Source organism: Typopeltis vanoorti, chromosome 1 (genome assembly GCF_054136105.1).
Source record: "Typopeltis vanoorti isolate ZY-2024b chromosome 1, IOZ_Tvanoo_1.0, whole genome shotgun sequence".
NCBI lineage: Eukaryota > Metazoa > Arthropoda > Arachnida > Uropygi > Thelyphonidae > Typopeltis > Typopeltis vanoorti.
Window position 1 is genome coordinate 40,782,513 of NC_143549.1, and position 16,542 is coordinate 40,799,054.

Genomic DNA, 16,542 nt, shown 5'->3' on the forward strand with positions numbered 1-16,542 from the left:
AATAGAAACTCGTTTAACCTGTACAGAAGCCACTCGTGGATTCAGGTAGCTCTTCCATCCTATTTTCTTTTATTCAAAGACTGTCCAAAATGATATTTGTTATTTATAGGCGAGTCTTATTACCACTAAAAAAAGAAAAATCTAACAAAACAGAAGCATTCATTGAATATTAGACCCCTCCTTCAACCTCCCACGACTCCAGGGACGTGTTGGCACCGAATGTTACAGTCTTCACTCGTTATGTTGTCTCGTGGGCAGATAGGTCACCTGCCAACGAATTCAAGGCAGATGTTACAAAAGAGATGCTTAAAGGGCATTTGTGAAGGTCACCTGCATAACAATGAATCACCAACAGCTTGAGTGGCACCACAATGAGCGAAGCAAAAATTAATGACTTGCTCTACCACTGCAGAGAAAATTATGCTAATAACAATCACATTCTGACTCGAACAATTCCATCTACTGATTATGATAATTGCATACACAAATAATGATAATGAGTAATTATTCCGTACATCCAATTATGCTAATATTTCCGCATCTCATTAGGGCAAAGAAAATTTGATATTTAACCACGTTTCTCTTTTCAGTTGTATTAAGATGTCACACACACACACACACACACACACACACACACACACACACACACACACACACACACACACACACACACACACACACACACACACACACACTGCATTTCTTTTTCTTTACAAATTGCATAAGGATTTATAAAGCTAAGAACAGATAAGACGTCAAAGATTACATTACAGTCAAATTAAAAATTGTATCAAAAATTATATATTTATTTGCAATATAAATTAATTCTTATCTATAAGCGACATTGTCTCCCTAGAAATACTTCTCTCAGACAAGAGAAGTTCTGATAAAACGTTGGTTTGTTTCCGACTGGAATGAAGGAAAAAAATCAGCTTGGGGCATAATCGATATTTTGGGAGGGAGATCGAGTAACAAATAGATATTCGATTTTTAAGATTTTATTAACATAATGCATTTAAATGTTTCACAATGAACATTATTTCAGCATATAACTTTTCCTTGGAACACTTGGCATTCCCGATCATTATAAAAATATGTGTGATGTAAACTGGATTCAAACACAGCATGTTTTAGAGCAGACATTCCTCTATTGACCCAGGAATTTTTACCATTCATGAAAACATTACAAGCCAACATACCGCTTTAGATTCACACGCTGTTCCATACTCACAAAGTTTCTCGAGAGTATGGAATATAGGAGCCATATAAGAAATAAAAATATAATAATAATTTATAATAATAATATGCAGTATATTTTTAAATAAAATTTACAGTAAAAGATAATATGCTTCCTAACTGAAGGAAGAACACCCATTTTATTATGTTATACTGTACTATTACTATAATTACAAATCTATGGATTTTCCATATTCTTGGAGTTTCTATATTCTTGGAAAGAACAAACAACAACACGCCAGGGTAACAGATGGCAATGCTGTAGCCAATGAAGTTTCTGAGGCTTGGCTATTAGCCGTTACTCAGCCATGACTAGAGCTTTTAGCTCAATAACACCCCATCCACACAGATTCAGATGACGAGATAAAGAGTCAAGGACTCAGTCCCCCCCCCCCCCCCCCCCCAAAAAAAAAAAAAAAAAAATTCTTGGAACACCGTGTGGTGGCCGGGATAAGAATAGCCCCGCCGTAGCCCATGCATGTCGTACGAGGCGGCTAAAATGGGTACCCAGGGAGGGTAATGGATGGCAATGCCAATGAAGTTCTGAGTGTAAGAGTAATTCTAACTATTGCTATTACTCTCCTGCCATGATCATAGCTCATAGCTCAATAACACCATAATCCTTACATTGTCCTCTACAGATAACTGGGAATATGAAAAGCATTCTTGCTTCACCTGTCTAGCCAAAAAAAAAAAAAAAAAAAAAAAAAAAAAAAATTAATATTCTTGGAAATCTATTATTCCATATTCTTGGAATATAGACGGGCATTTCACATATGTGGGTATTTGTTGTTTTCTTCTGGGTGGTATGTTATGCGGATAGGACAAGCCAGAATTTCTGAGGAGAGAGAGGAAAAAAAAACTTGCTGTTACTGTTATGAGATGAGATAACTCCCCCTTCATTTTAAAACCCGTTTTAAAGATATTTGCGTATTATACGGGATTCGAACCAAGGTCTTTTCAACGAAGAGGTCAAAGTTACTTTAGTGAAAAATTAGGTTCCTCGTATTTTAAGTCAGCATAACAATTTTAATTGTATTCAAAATTAAAGTCTGTCTTGTCACCTTACAACAAATGATTAATGATTGCTTGAAAAGTATATAATAACATTCATAATCGTTTCGTTCTCTCTCTCTCTCTCTCTCTCTCTGTTTGTATTTTTAGTGATAGAAAATCATGTGTTAATTTCGCAGTCTATTTTGTCTACCGTAAACTAGCCCCCCCCACACACACACACACAAGCACCACCACAAATGGTTATGTTATCGCTGTGAAGAAAAGCAACGACAAGCAGCAATGTTGGTGTTAGTTGTGGTAAAATAATGTTTAATTTTGTTAAAAGGAATCAATCCGTGTGTAAAGTGATTTAGTAAACAAAGTGTAATACTTATTATAACAAGATATTGACTATTAATACCTTTCATATAAATTGGGATTTTACTGCATTTTCCGGGATTTCTTTTTGCTCGAATTCTCTATGAAGTTGCAAAAAAAAAAAAAAAAAAAAAAAAAAATCAATAATACGCAACTATTGCTTTTACATTATAGGCAAGCCCATGAATATCCCACTGTGTAATAATTGGCTGAATTTCTGGCCCGTCCGAGACGAGTTGAGTACCTTCAGGGCTGGCATCCCCTAAATGAGAATATTTTATGCCTGGAATGGGAGTGTGAACGGAGCTGGTCGGGCTATTTTGAGGAACGAATTCCAGAATTTCCGGGAGAAAAGACACTCTACCTACGTATGAGACGTGGTAACTAATCTTGAATTAAAAAGCCGAGATTCGAACCCTGACAGAGGAGGGACAGTTCATCCTGCAAATTTTCAATAGGGTTAACACCAGGTCACTATGGAGGCCACTCAAGTGTGGTGACGTTCTTGTCCACATACCACTCAGTTACAGCAGCAGCAGTCTTAAGACACAGTGCATTGTGTTTATGATAGTGACAATGGTTCAGTTCCGCAGAAACACCGCAATGTAGAAAGCATTGCATTGTCCAGGATGTTCAGATACCCTTCGGAGTTCGATGTTCGTGGCACAATAAACAGGGATTCGAGGTCAAACGAGAAAAAACAGGACCATACCGTTACGGAGCCATAGAATTTCATTGTTTGAGTTACGCACTGTGGTAAGAGATGTTCATCGGGAATCAGTTACGACCACACCCGTCCATCTGCTCTGTAGAGAGTGTTATGTCACTATTCGTCGCGACATAACACCCTCATAACACAGCTTTCCAAGCTTCCACGTCCCAATGTGCACTCTCTTTGCACTACTGAATAGGATGCTGCATGTTGGTTCGACATGTAGTGTTTGCATAATGCTGTCCTACCATGAAAAGCGGCCATGTTGTGATTGTGAGCCTCGTTTCTGAATGTTTTTGTTGTGCTGATTAGTGTTTCAGTCGATGCCCGGAACTTCGCATTTAACGTCAGTCAACGAATGGTGTTTTTTTTTTTTTTTATTATTATTATTTTTATTTTTACATATTATCGTAGCACCCTACGGTCACGTGTTCGGTGAGTGTGCTGGATCAGGGTCGTCCACTGTGTCCGGATGAAATGGCTGTGAGAAGGGAATTGATGGAGTTTGAAAGAGGTGTTGTGATAGAATGCCATGTTGCAGGACAGTTTGTTTGGCCAACTGTTGACAAATCGCACTGACTTGGGAGCATCATATTCCTCCAATTTATACCAGCTACAAACATGTGACTCGTCACATGGCACGATGCACACCTTGCCCATGGGGGTGTCCGTTGACTTCTTTCCAACCTGTGTCTTTAATATAATATTAAATTAAATATAATATTAAATATAATAATATTTTCATACAAAAATGAAAGAAGATATATGACTAAACTTCATATGGAACATAGCAGAATCGAATTAATCAGAACTTAAAAGCTAATAACAAATTTTATTTAAGATTTTATAACTTTGTATCAAAAAGAGCTAAATGAAAAATTTTATTTCAGACATAACTTTCTATAGTGTTGGCTGCAACCGGCAATCTATCTTTTTCTCCGCAATCAAATAGGTGATGGACGATGCTCGGTGCATCGTTAAAAACATCTACAACTGTTGCTATTATGCACAAAAAATAATTATTAAGAAAAATTCCACAGAACAAGAGGAAGAGTGCAAAAGGAATAATTAATAAAGGTTTAATCTCCTTTTATCCCCCCCTTTTTTTTCTCGATGATTGATATGAGTTTCTAAAACACTATTGCATATATATTCACGCTCTGCTCACTACCAGCAAGTACAAAAGCGTGCACCACAATGTATAACTTATGACAAAAACCCGTATGTCTAATCCTGTAGAGGAAGTCCAGCTACAAGGCTGTAATCTCCCCTTACGAGCTAACAGCAAAACTGGTTTTAGGTCTAACAATCTCTACATCTACCTACACAGAAGGTCAAACACGTTGGACCGTAATTTCCTCAAAACTAACGGCTTTTGAAGCCATCTCTCTCTCTCTCTCTCTCTCTCTCTCTCTCTCTCTCTCTCTCTGCTCTGATGATTACAGTGATAGTCACTGAAACACATATTCTATTGTTGAGTGGCAATTTTACTCTATGATAAAACCTTTTTCTTATATAAAAATAGTAGAACATTTAAAAATAATTTGAAATAACTATTATTTTTTCATAAAATCTAAAATTAAATAAATAAAATAATTTAATGTATTAGCACCAAAAATCTATACACATAAAACTGTTCATAATGAAATTGTTATATAAGTAAGAATTTGCTATTGAGAGCTGTTATTTCAGTAGTGTTATTTTTCATTACAGAAGAATATAATTTAATTAGGAAGAAACTAAGTACTTATGATTGGGGAAACTAAGTCCTTATGATTAATCATATTACTGATACATATATATGTTATATCTATTTATATATCTATATCTATCTATCTATATATCTATATCTATATATATGTAATATCATTAGTTTATTATCATTTCAGCACATTCAACAGCTGCATCAAAACATTTTGCAAGACAATGAGGAAAGAAAAACATTGGACTTGTAAAAATATGTTTCTGAACTGATATAATTGAAATATTAGAGCATGCTCTCTACCCTTCTGACACGATCTGTAACTTTTATCTCTTTACTAAAATGAAAACTTTCCAAGTTGTAGGCGTTTTTAACACACACACACACACATAAATGTCATTTAAAATATATGAATATCCACAATTGAGGCGCATTTTACTCAGACATTTTAAATTACAATATAGCGTGGCATAAAAAATATGGTCTAGTACAAAAACAAGTGCTTAACCAGTCAAAAAAATTTTTAGATGACCAACTTATGTGTTTGTAAATCCAGTGAAAGTTGGTTGCAAAGAACCTAACAGTTAATCGTTATGTTACTTCTTCCTTTTCGTGTAGGAACTATAAGTTTTTAAGATAAGTCTAACTTAAATTTGACTTAATGAAGTTAAAACAATCAATATACATGAAATGGTTTCTGTTCTTTATAATAGTTACTAATTCCCATTCTTCCTTTATTTAATTTTGCAACTCATTTGAAATTTTGCTTCCTTGAAAATGATTTGGAAGTTTGAGTTGAGAGAATGGGTAGTACTAAGAATAAATCATCCACATAAGTTGCATCAGTACAGCCTGTAGGTGAAATATTTATGTTGAACTATTTTCTAGGTACATTTAAGTGAGCTCTGTTTGCCAGTTTCATACAGAATTCTCTTCGTTTTTCTTTTTTTCCTCTTCCACTACTGAAAGCTTGATTTTTCTTTTTCTTCAGCTATCCTCTCCAAAATACACTAACAATTGACATAGCGCAAGAATTTCCATTTCCCTGGTTATCCCACAAAAGCAATATCTTTTAAGTAGTCTCCCCCCCCCCCCAACTAGTCCCCCCTACCAAGTGTTCTACATTTCTTCAAATTAAAAACAAATCAGTCCACAATAACAAAGCATTTCGAATGGAAAGACCTGGATTTGAATTTCATTGAATACCCTGCGGGAGTAGGATATCCACCCCTGGAAAGACTTGATTTTCATCCTCCAAAATAAACCGAAAAATTAGCCAGACAAGGTGCAATTCTGGCTCAAACCATGATAGTGACTGCTTTAGATTCCTCTTAGAAAATAGAGAACTGGAGTAGTCTGGATTACCACCATGACGGGTATGTGCATTTGCTAACTTATTTTATGTGAATACTACTCATGAAAGATGTAGGTCTAGTGTATCAGCACAATGAGTAGACTAAGGATGTCTTTTGCTGTATTTCATGCCCAAACTGGTATTCGAACCCGCAGGTTGGTTGGAGAAAGGATACGCTCACACTCATCATCAGTCTATATAATTAGTATGGTCTGAATTATCTTTTTGCACAAGTTGATTATATTACGATTAAGTTTCTAGATTATTATTATTATATAGGCAACTCCATGGAGGCCCTAAATATTATGCCAAGCATGATCCAACATTTGTGCAATATCTGTCATCATACTTTGCTTTGAACTCATCCACAGACACATACCTATAACAGATTCTGGTAACCACTCATTCACCACTCTCTCTCCAAGCAAAAAAAAAAACTAGTCCTCACATCCCTGCTAACTACAATCTTGCTCAATTTCCAAGGACGGTCTCTAGTTCTTTCACTACCCTCTTCGGGAAAAAATTCCTCTTCGTTAATCTTGTTAAAAACCCTTTTGTGTAATTTATATGTCTCAATTACATCACCCCTTTTCCGCCTGTCAACTAATTTCTGTAACCTACAAATCTTCAGCTTCTCCTCATACGGTGCATTCCATCTTGGTCACTAGCCTCTGGGCTTCTCTCTACATCCTCAAAAAATCCAAGTGACCTGATCTATACAGTAGCTAAGATGGGGTCTTAACAAGACCTTATAAGGAGGTATAATAATCTGCTTATTTCTGCTCTTCAGCTTGTTCTTCAGTAATCAAGTAATCCGATGAGTTGCTTCAGTCACTTTTGCAATATCTCCTTTAAACTTCAACTCCCAATCCACTTGCATCCTAAACTCGCCGACATCTTCATCAATTTCCTGGATTATAGTCCCATTAATATGATACACAGCTGGTAATCATTTCACCATAAAATGCATAACCTTCTACTTTGCCATTAAATTGACATCCATTTACCCTCAAGGCCAATCTATTTAAATCATTCTGCAAAATTTTAATATCATCTGTATTAAGTATCGCTCTATCCAATTTTCTATAATCGACAAACAACTGAATAGCTCCTCTCAGATCATTACCTATATCGTAAAGCAGTAGTGGTCCAAGAATAGATTCCTGCGGCGCGCCACCATTCACATGCCTTCTACTGGACTCTACTCTTGAATAAACTACTGTCCAGTATCTCTCCACCAACTTTATATCCATCCTCATGTGCTGCAATCATGATTGCAACACATGAGGATGTGCTGCAATCAATACCAAGAACCAAGAACTCATACTGGAATTACCAAGAACTCGTATAAGTCTTGGTAATTTATCAAAATCTAAGTCGTTTTACCTTCTTCCTACATTTATTAAATATGAACTTGCATTTTATACCAGTTTATATGCCTGGAAGATTACGAGATTTCTAATTAAAGAAAAGTCTGTCATGCGCGTTGTTTATGTGTGCATGCCTATATACGAATCCACGCCTAACCCACAAGAAGACATTCCCAAAGAGCCAAGACAAGAATATGCTGGGGGTGACTGACGAAACAAGTTTCTCCGCAAATTTCCCCCGCCTCTCTTTGTCCCACGTTTTCAGCTCGTTCCTCATACTTTCCAGCTCATGCACTCAAGGCTGACCACGCAGAACGTGCTATCACTAGTGTCATTGTACCGGCAAGTCCCCCCCCCCCGTTTTTTTTTTTTTTTTCTGTTAGCCTAAGGAGAGATTTAGTACCGGGGGGGGGGGGAGAGAGAGACAGCCGATAGAGAAAATGTCGGAGAAAAAAAAAAAAAAAAAAACGAAATCCTATTTTGTTTTACGCATGCGTAGACGGTACCGTAGAGGTGCACCTGGCCGCCAACCGGAACAGAGTAAGCTGTATGCATGAGGACCTGAGGGTAGTAAGTATTCTAGTAGAGGCAGACCTGGCTGAAGGCCTGGCACGTAAACAGGACGGTGTAGTTGAATTTTGTGTGCTCCTTACGAATATGTAGACTTCTACCCGGCTTCACTGTCGCTTTGGTGGTTCCTCTCCTCTTTTTGGATATCGCGTTAGTAGCAGGTAAGAAATGTTTGATGTCTTCACAAACCGTCTGTTATAATCGCATAGTTTGTTGACCTTCCTCCAGCCTACCGACTGCCTGTAGGTATGGGAAGTAGAATATACATATCTAGCTGTTGTTGCTTATGAAATGGCTTAATTCGATGTACTTCGCCCAATTTTTCCTATTTATTTCTGGTTCTCGAAGTAAGGGAAAGCATAAGTTCATTTGACTACCCGGAAATCACAGGAATAGATATCCACACTGAAAATTACAAATGATGATAGCAAATATTAACTCAAGCAGTTTTTCTTTTATTGTACTAATAGATATTCTCATTCTTCCTCCATCTGATCTGTATCTATTATTTTAAATGTGTTAGGCCTGAATAATAATAATAATAATAATAATAATAATAATAATAATAATAATAATAATAATAATTTGTGTTATACACCAGCTGGAATGAAATTATTAGACGATTCTCACCTGTTCGACGACCTTCTCTTTCAATTTCTAGGAACTCACTTCGTAACTCGAACTTCTGGTATCAACTGGTATAGACAACATCAGTTAAAAGTTGCACCACATTAAGTGACATATTACTCGCACAAATATGTACGGAATAACTTTCAGGATATTTCATATTTATTCGCATTTGTATTCCTCTTTTTAAGCTGTTTATAAATTAAAATGATTTCTTATAAATAGCTGTACATATATCATATTTCGTATGCTAATTTTATATTAATTATTTATACTTTAATTCTGAAATATATTTATATTTGATAATTTATCTTATATTATTCAATGTTTATTTTTAGTTTTAATCAAAAACTCAAACCATAATTTCTTAACTACAATTCATAGCGAAAATGTGCACACAATATTGTGTTATATTGCGTGTAATAATAAGCATGAAATATTTCGCTAGACCAGATATAAAATAAAGTAACATGAAAGATAAAATTTATAATAAAGTACAAAAATATACAGAAAAATAAAATTATAAATAAAACTTAAAAAATATTTATTTTTATCATAGTAATAAAAATAAAAGTGAAATACGAGATTTCATAAAAACACCTTTTTAAAGATTTAATGAAGAAATTCTTAAGGATTTCATCTCATTTCAAGTTACGGTTTTAGACTTTTAATGGCGTCAAATAATTTCATTTTCTGATAGGGCAGTTAATTCTAACTGCCTAATGCATTGTGGTGATCATTTGCATTTGTTTTTAAAAGTCTTTTTTATTTGCGTCCTAGACAGAATCATTCGAATGCAATCAAATGACGTCGTCGAACCGACTACGCTACAGAGGCTCGAATGATATGTTACAAAACAAATATTATTGATGAATTGCGAAGCAAACAAAACATAATAAATAAAATATGTTAATAAACAGAACATATTAAAGATGTCATATAAAATAAAGCATAATAGCAAATCATAAAATACGTTGATTAAATACGATTTATTAAATCTATTAAAATAAGGATGAAATATGAAATTTTATAAAAAATATGTAAAATGAATTATGTCAAATGCAGATAATTATGCAAGAAAATTCATTGCCTATCTATACGCGATAAACATCCTTGCTTATTGGAGGCATCAAATAACTTTAAAAAAAAAGTTCTATTTTTGGCCTCTATGGAATTATTTGGAACATTTGATTAGCAAACGACCATCCTATGGTATGCTTTCTACCCTTTGCAAATTGGGGCAAGCAATTTCGTGTCTGGTCGCTTTCCAATGCAGGTATACCTCACGGCTCTGGACTTTTATCCACTTTCTTCCTCCTATACATAAATTAACTACTCTCACTGACTTCAAATTCTATCTATAGCCTCGCTGATTAAAGTACATTTCGTTCGTTCCTTTTTATTTATTTATTTTTTTCGTTCAGCAAAGTTAGTTGTCCCCAGTTCTTAAAAGCTTCAAAGTCTACCATAACCAATGCCCTAAATGTCATTGCTACACTTCAATAAAACGGGACAACAATGTAAACTTCAATGTTCTCAAAACGCAGTTCCATCATTTAATTTCTTGCCTTCGATAATGCCCAGAGATTCTTTCTTGGGCTCACCTACGCCTACATATGATTTTCCTCAACAAACACATCTTAGCCATTGCTTTTGTATCCGTGAAAAGAAGAAGAAGGAAAAAATGATTTACTTTTAGGGAGGTCTACTTCTCACCTGTACAACTGCTATGCATAAATCCCGAATCCGCTACATCCGGGGTATTGTTCACACATTTCGGATGGTGTACTTAAATCCTTTATAAGATTGCTTGATGCTCTTCGGAAGAAGACAATTCCGTTAATTATCCCCTGTCTCTTATAAACAGATCCTTCTACAATTCGTCTCATAGACGTTCATTTCTGTATGACTGCAGGTTCTACAGGTAGTTTCGTGGACAGTGCTCTGCTGAACTGGCGACTATCCTTCCACCAATCTCTGTTCTTTTCAAATAGCTCCTCTCACTCAGTCTTTCTCAAAGACTAAAGTTGTTCAGCTATTAAAAAAAAAAAAAAAAAACTCTTCTTAAAAACACATTAATGCAGTGTGCAAGAGAGTAACTGCTGAACACTGCATTCTTAAGATTCATGGTACTAAATGTGCAGTAGACCTTCCCGGAGGAAATCACATAAATATTAATTATTATTATTACGTGACACCACTAGGGAGTCCAAGGACTCATCGCGGGAAGGCACTCTACTTCGCTAAATACATCTCACCCTCTCCATTGCTACTTAATTCTCCTACTACGACACTACAACCATCAACGCCATCTAGAATAATTTAACTTCCTAAAGAAAATGCTTTTAAATTAATAACATAATAATAATAATAATATAACTGTATTAATTTATTCGATTGGATAACAATAGGATTTGAATAAGCAATTTTATCATACTGTAGAGCTTTCATATGGGAATTATCACAATTCATGCATTCACAATTCGAGATATTTCTGACTAAACTCAGTCGACAAGAAACTGCGTAGTCGAAATACACCTAAGAGGAAGTGTGAAATATTGTCTAACTCAGAAATAAATGTGATTTTATTTCTGGTAATACAGTAAGTGAAATAAGTCGAGAGTGCCCAATCTGCAGTTGAATGTGCACGTGTTGAATAAACTAGAAAAATATAAATATATCTGAACCTGAAAATTTTAAACTTTGGAAAATTCTCCGGAAAAAAAAAATTAATTAAACATTTATTTGCTATTTAAAATAGCAGTAATACCAGTTTCAGTTTATACCTAGGAATTAGTTATGCAATAGCCCAACAAAACATCAGTTTAAACATATAAACAGGATTATGTGTCTAAAAGATCTGACCTACTGTGTGTGTGTGTGTGTGTGTGTGTGTGTGTGTGTGTGTGTGTGTGTGTGTGTGTGTGTGTGTGTGTGTGTGTGTGTGTGTGTGTGTGTGTGTGTGTGTGTGTGTGTGTTAACAACTGCATGACGAAAAACTTAAGGATGTCATTCAAAGAAAATTACCGGTACTCAAATAGCAGAGATCCTTTTTTATATTTTAGTGAATCTGTGTATTGTATATTACCCAAGATTTATTGGCAATAGAATTCGTTTTGCCTTTATTAAAAGTACTCGTAAATTACTGAACTGTTTCTTAATTTTCCTTGAAAACGACTACTAAAATAAAAAGTATGTTACATATATGAGGGAGAGAGTGATCACGTGGGAAGTGGCTAGGCAGGTACAAGCTGCAAGGAACAGAAGAAATATGTGGAATTACAGAACACAAGGAATATAATAAATTAAACAGATAGACGGGTGATGTGTAGTAGTTTGATCAAGAGAAACAGAGAAAAATCAGCATTAGTTACTAGCAATGTCGCATTGCATTCTTAAGGATAGGAGAATAAAAAAATAAGGATAATATGGATGAATCATGGACTTTTGCAGGACCTTCTGAGAAAGAGGATGTTGATGAGGAGATATAAAAAACGGTATTCCTCTCAGCAGTATGAGACGTATATAAAACACAGGCTACGAAGGTGACAAATGTACTGAGGAAGAAGAAAGTGCCACATTAAAAGGCGATTGGCTAAAGCAGTAAATTAATACCCACGAGAATCTACGATTATATCGCTAGAATAAGAAAGGGTGAATACGAAGAGCTGATTTCAGTTGTTGGAGCTGGAACACATATGTTCCAGCTCCAACAACTTCAAATATGCTGAGAATGTAGTGAAAATGTCCCACGAGTACTTTTTTTTTGGTGTATTTAATGTTGAGGGCTAGTGATGGTGTTGAATAAAAATAAGGAAGACAGTTCACGAATGAAACGTATTCAGAATTTTAAGTAACCTTGATGTTAATAAGGCTAAAGGGACTGGATGGGATAAAACCATGTACATTACCGGAGTGTGCAAAGCAACTAGCAGTATTCCTGTTGCCATACTGCTGTTGTTTTGCACACTCGGGTAATGTACATGGTAATATCCCATCCCTTTAGCCTTATTAACATTCCCAGAAGAATAGCAAAAAGGAAGAATAGCGGCACTTCATAAGGGAGAATCCAAATCAATAGTGTCTAATTATAGACCAACGTGTATATCAGGTGTAGAGGTGAAAGGTCTCAGTTAGTTAGAGACGGAGTGCAAACCTGGATTGATGACAATTGAAATCTTTTGAGAGAGAACCATGGGTTTGCAGGAGCGCTGGAAGTCGTGCAGTAATAAGTTGATTATATTTTATAATAAGTGACTGTGTATTAGACAGAGGAAGTACATACATGGTGGTTTAGCTTAATTTAGATAAAGATAAGAGAACCACATAATAAAGTACTGTTGATATTGAGCAGGATGAGGATGGATAATCAGTTGATAGCTTGGATACAGACATGACTGACATTCAGAAGCTAGTCAGTGTGTATGGAGAAGTAGTGTCCAGAAAAATGCAGGTGAGGGGTGAAAGTACAGAAAGGCAGTATTCTAGGACCGCTGGTGTTTAATTTATATATCATTGATGCAGTTCAAGGTTTGAAAGGAGATATTCAGTTGTAGATGATGACGCTAAATTAGAAAGATAAATGTCAGGAAGTTCTGATGTGATATTTTGCAAGAGAATTTGAATAGGTTGGTACTTTGGACTGAAAAATGAGGTGTATGACTTCAGTGTTATTAAGTGTAAAGTTACGCACTTTGATCAGAGAAGATGGAATGATGTTTATCACATTCGAGGAACTTAGCTTCAGGAGGTAGACGAGTCGAGGGATCTAGATCTTGGTAGACAGGAAACTACAGTTTAGCGTACACATCGCAAAGGCTGCACAAATGTTACTCAGATACTCAGAAAATTGCTGCTATAAACTTCACAAGTAGATAAAGAGGTGATCCATTGTACGTGACACCAATTAGTCCTCATTTGAATTTCTGTGCACAGGTCATGTCAGCTGGTTGTATTGGCGATAGGGGAGAGAGGGTGTGTAGAAGCGAATAACACCATCTCAGGAATCTGAAATGTTGATTATGAGAACGGATTGATGGAATGGAGTCTGCAAAGTTTGGTAGATAGGAGAGAGGGGGGGGGGGGAGAAGAGATAATATGATCGAGAAGTATAAGTTGATGAGAGGGACGTATTACATAGAGATTATTACACTGGATAATGGATGACGGGAAGTAATCCCTGGAAACTATAAAATGGTGTACGGAGGTGAAAAGGAGATTCTTTGCATGGCGAGTAGTGAACGCACTGACGAGTGGTTGGTGATTGCTAAATGCCTTTAAGGCAAGGTACAATAGATATTGGGAGTGATCGACTTCCTGCGATGAGTCTTCGGAAATTCGTTTTGAACATGCATACATGCAGTAAATAAATAAATAAACAATTATTATTATTTATTCATTAGTTTACATTGGCTATTTAGTTCCTATTTATAGCAAACAGTTAGCTAAAGGAGACTATTCGAGCTCTTTTGTTTAAATAGATAGCGTCACTTGAAATGGCGAAATTTTTTTTTAATATTAATTTTAAGCACTTGCGTTTCTGTATAAGTATGTTTATCACGGTTACATCATTACTATGTCTCTCTCTCTCTCTCTCTCATATTTTCTATGTCTTAACTGTTGCCATTTAACGTTCAGTATCCAATCATTAGATTACAAAAAAGTAAACTTATTTGTTGGTGTTTATGCATTAAAATCGTTTGTTGTTTTAATTATAACATAATATATTATTAAAATACCTTTAAACAGATGGCATTTATGCCTTCAGGCTTAAAATTATTTCCATCAGTTTCCCTTTCATTAAGCACTTTATCACATCGTACTTCTCGAAGAGAAGGAAAAAGTGGAGTGAGGAGTAACAAAGATTTTCCCCACGACTCAGAATTTTTTTTTTATTTATTTTATTTTTTTTAAGAATATGGATACTTTTCATGCAGTTTTCTACATTTAGATTGGTTAGAAAGGATAAACATCAAATACACTTTGGAACATTTGGAAGGCGAGCGCAGGATTGTGAACACATACTTCGTAAAATTTCTAACTTATTACGACTAATTTCTGATTTGATTCTAATTTTTAATTTCGATTGACTGTGTTATCGTTGAAAGATAATCTTTATGCTGGTTTAGGATACAAGAGCATACAGACGATTTTAGATAGTGAACAATCGCCATTTAGTAGTCGGATATAAATAAATTTCATTTTGTAAACAAAATGAAGGTTTTAAATAGAATCAAAGTCAAGCAGTGTTTAGAGGCAAACTGTACATTTAAGAATACAAATATACTGAAATAAAATTGAAGTTTGAAAACAACAACAACAATATAGAGAATTATTGACAGATTCTGAAGAAAACGTTGATTCATCCAGAGGCGTCTGATAAGGTTGTCTGCAAGGAAAAAAAAAATTACAATTACACAGTTTCAAAAAAGTTATACAATGCCTTTGTATAATTCAGAAGGCTTAGTTGGAGAGTTGAATTTCAGATGACTGAAGTAGAGAATTATAGAGGAAGTGTTCCAGGTAAGATTTATACACGCATGCTTACAAGAAGCTAATAAAAATGGTGGAAGGGAAGCTTGGAGAAGAACAAGCTGGATTCAGGCCTAAATTGAGGTCGTCAGAATCAGATATTTCACTTTAAGACAAATAGCTGGGAATATAACAATGATCTCTATTTAAGTTTTGTAGATCTGGAACAGGTACCTAACAGAGGAAAGCTATTGTATACGCTACAGTTTACACTTACACTATATATAGTGTAAGTGTATATATATATATATATATATATATATATATATATATATATATATATATATATATATATATATATATATATATATATATATATATATATATATATATATATATATAGCGTAAGTGGTGCACTATATATATATATATATATAGCGTAAGTGGTGCACTATATCGAGCAACGCATGGTTTATATTTTAAATCAACATTAAAACTGAAGGCAATGCAGGAAAACGAATTTAACTTTTAATCATTTAAGCAAAATAAGGGTGTATGCTGTCATCACTATTATTCATCATCTATATGGATCACATTGTGAAGGAATGTGACATTATGTGTGATATCAAATTTGGAAATGTTAATCGCAGCTCTTTATTTTATGCAGATGATGTTACACTCTTAAACAAATCGAATAAAATACCACCGAACAAGTAAAACCTTTCAGCTATTCGAATAACTATTATATATGAAATAAGAAATAAAAAGCATTTTATGGGGAATTAGAGAAATGCAAATGGCGGCTCGCGTACGTATTAGTTCAGTGCGATAGTTTTGAATGATAAATGATATATATATATATAGAGGTAAGCGTTCTTCATTTTCTGAAATTTAATATATATATAGAGGTAAGCGTTCTTCATTTTCTGAAATTTAATATGCTATTGATTTGAGCATTTAGCTAATCGCTCGATATTTTGCTGGTAATCCTTTTCATCTGCAATATCCTCTACAAAATTTCTGCTGGCAGGTCTCAAGACCTGCAGGATTTCTAATTGCGATTACAAGCAATTTTCCAATCACTACATACTAGATATAACAACAAATAAAACAGACATGGATAATA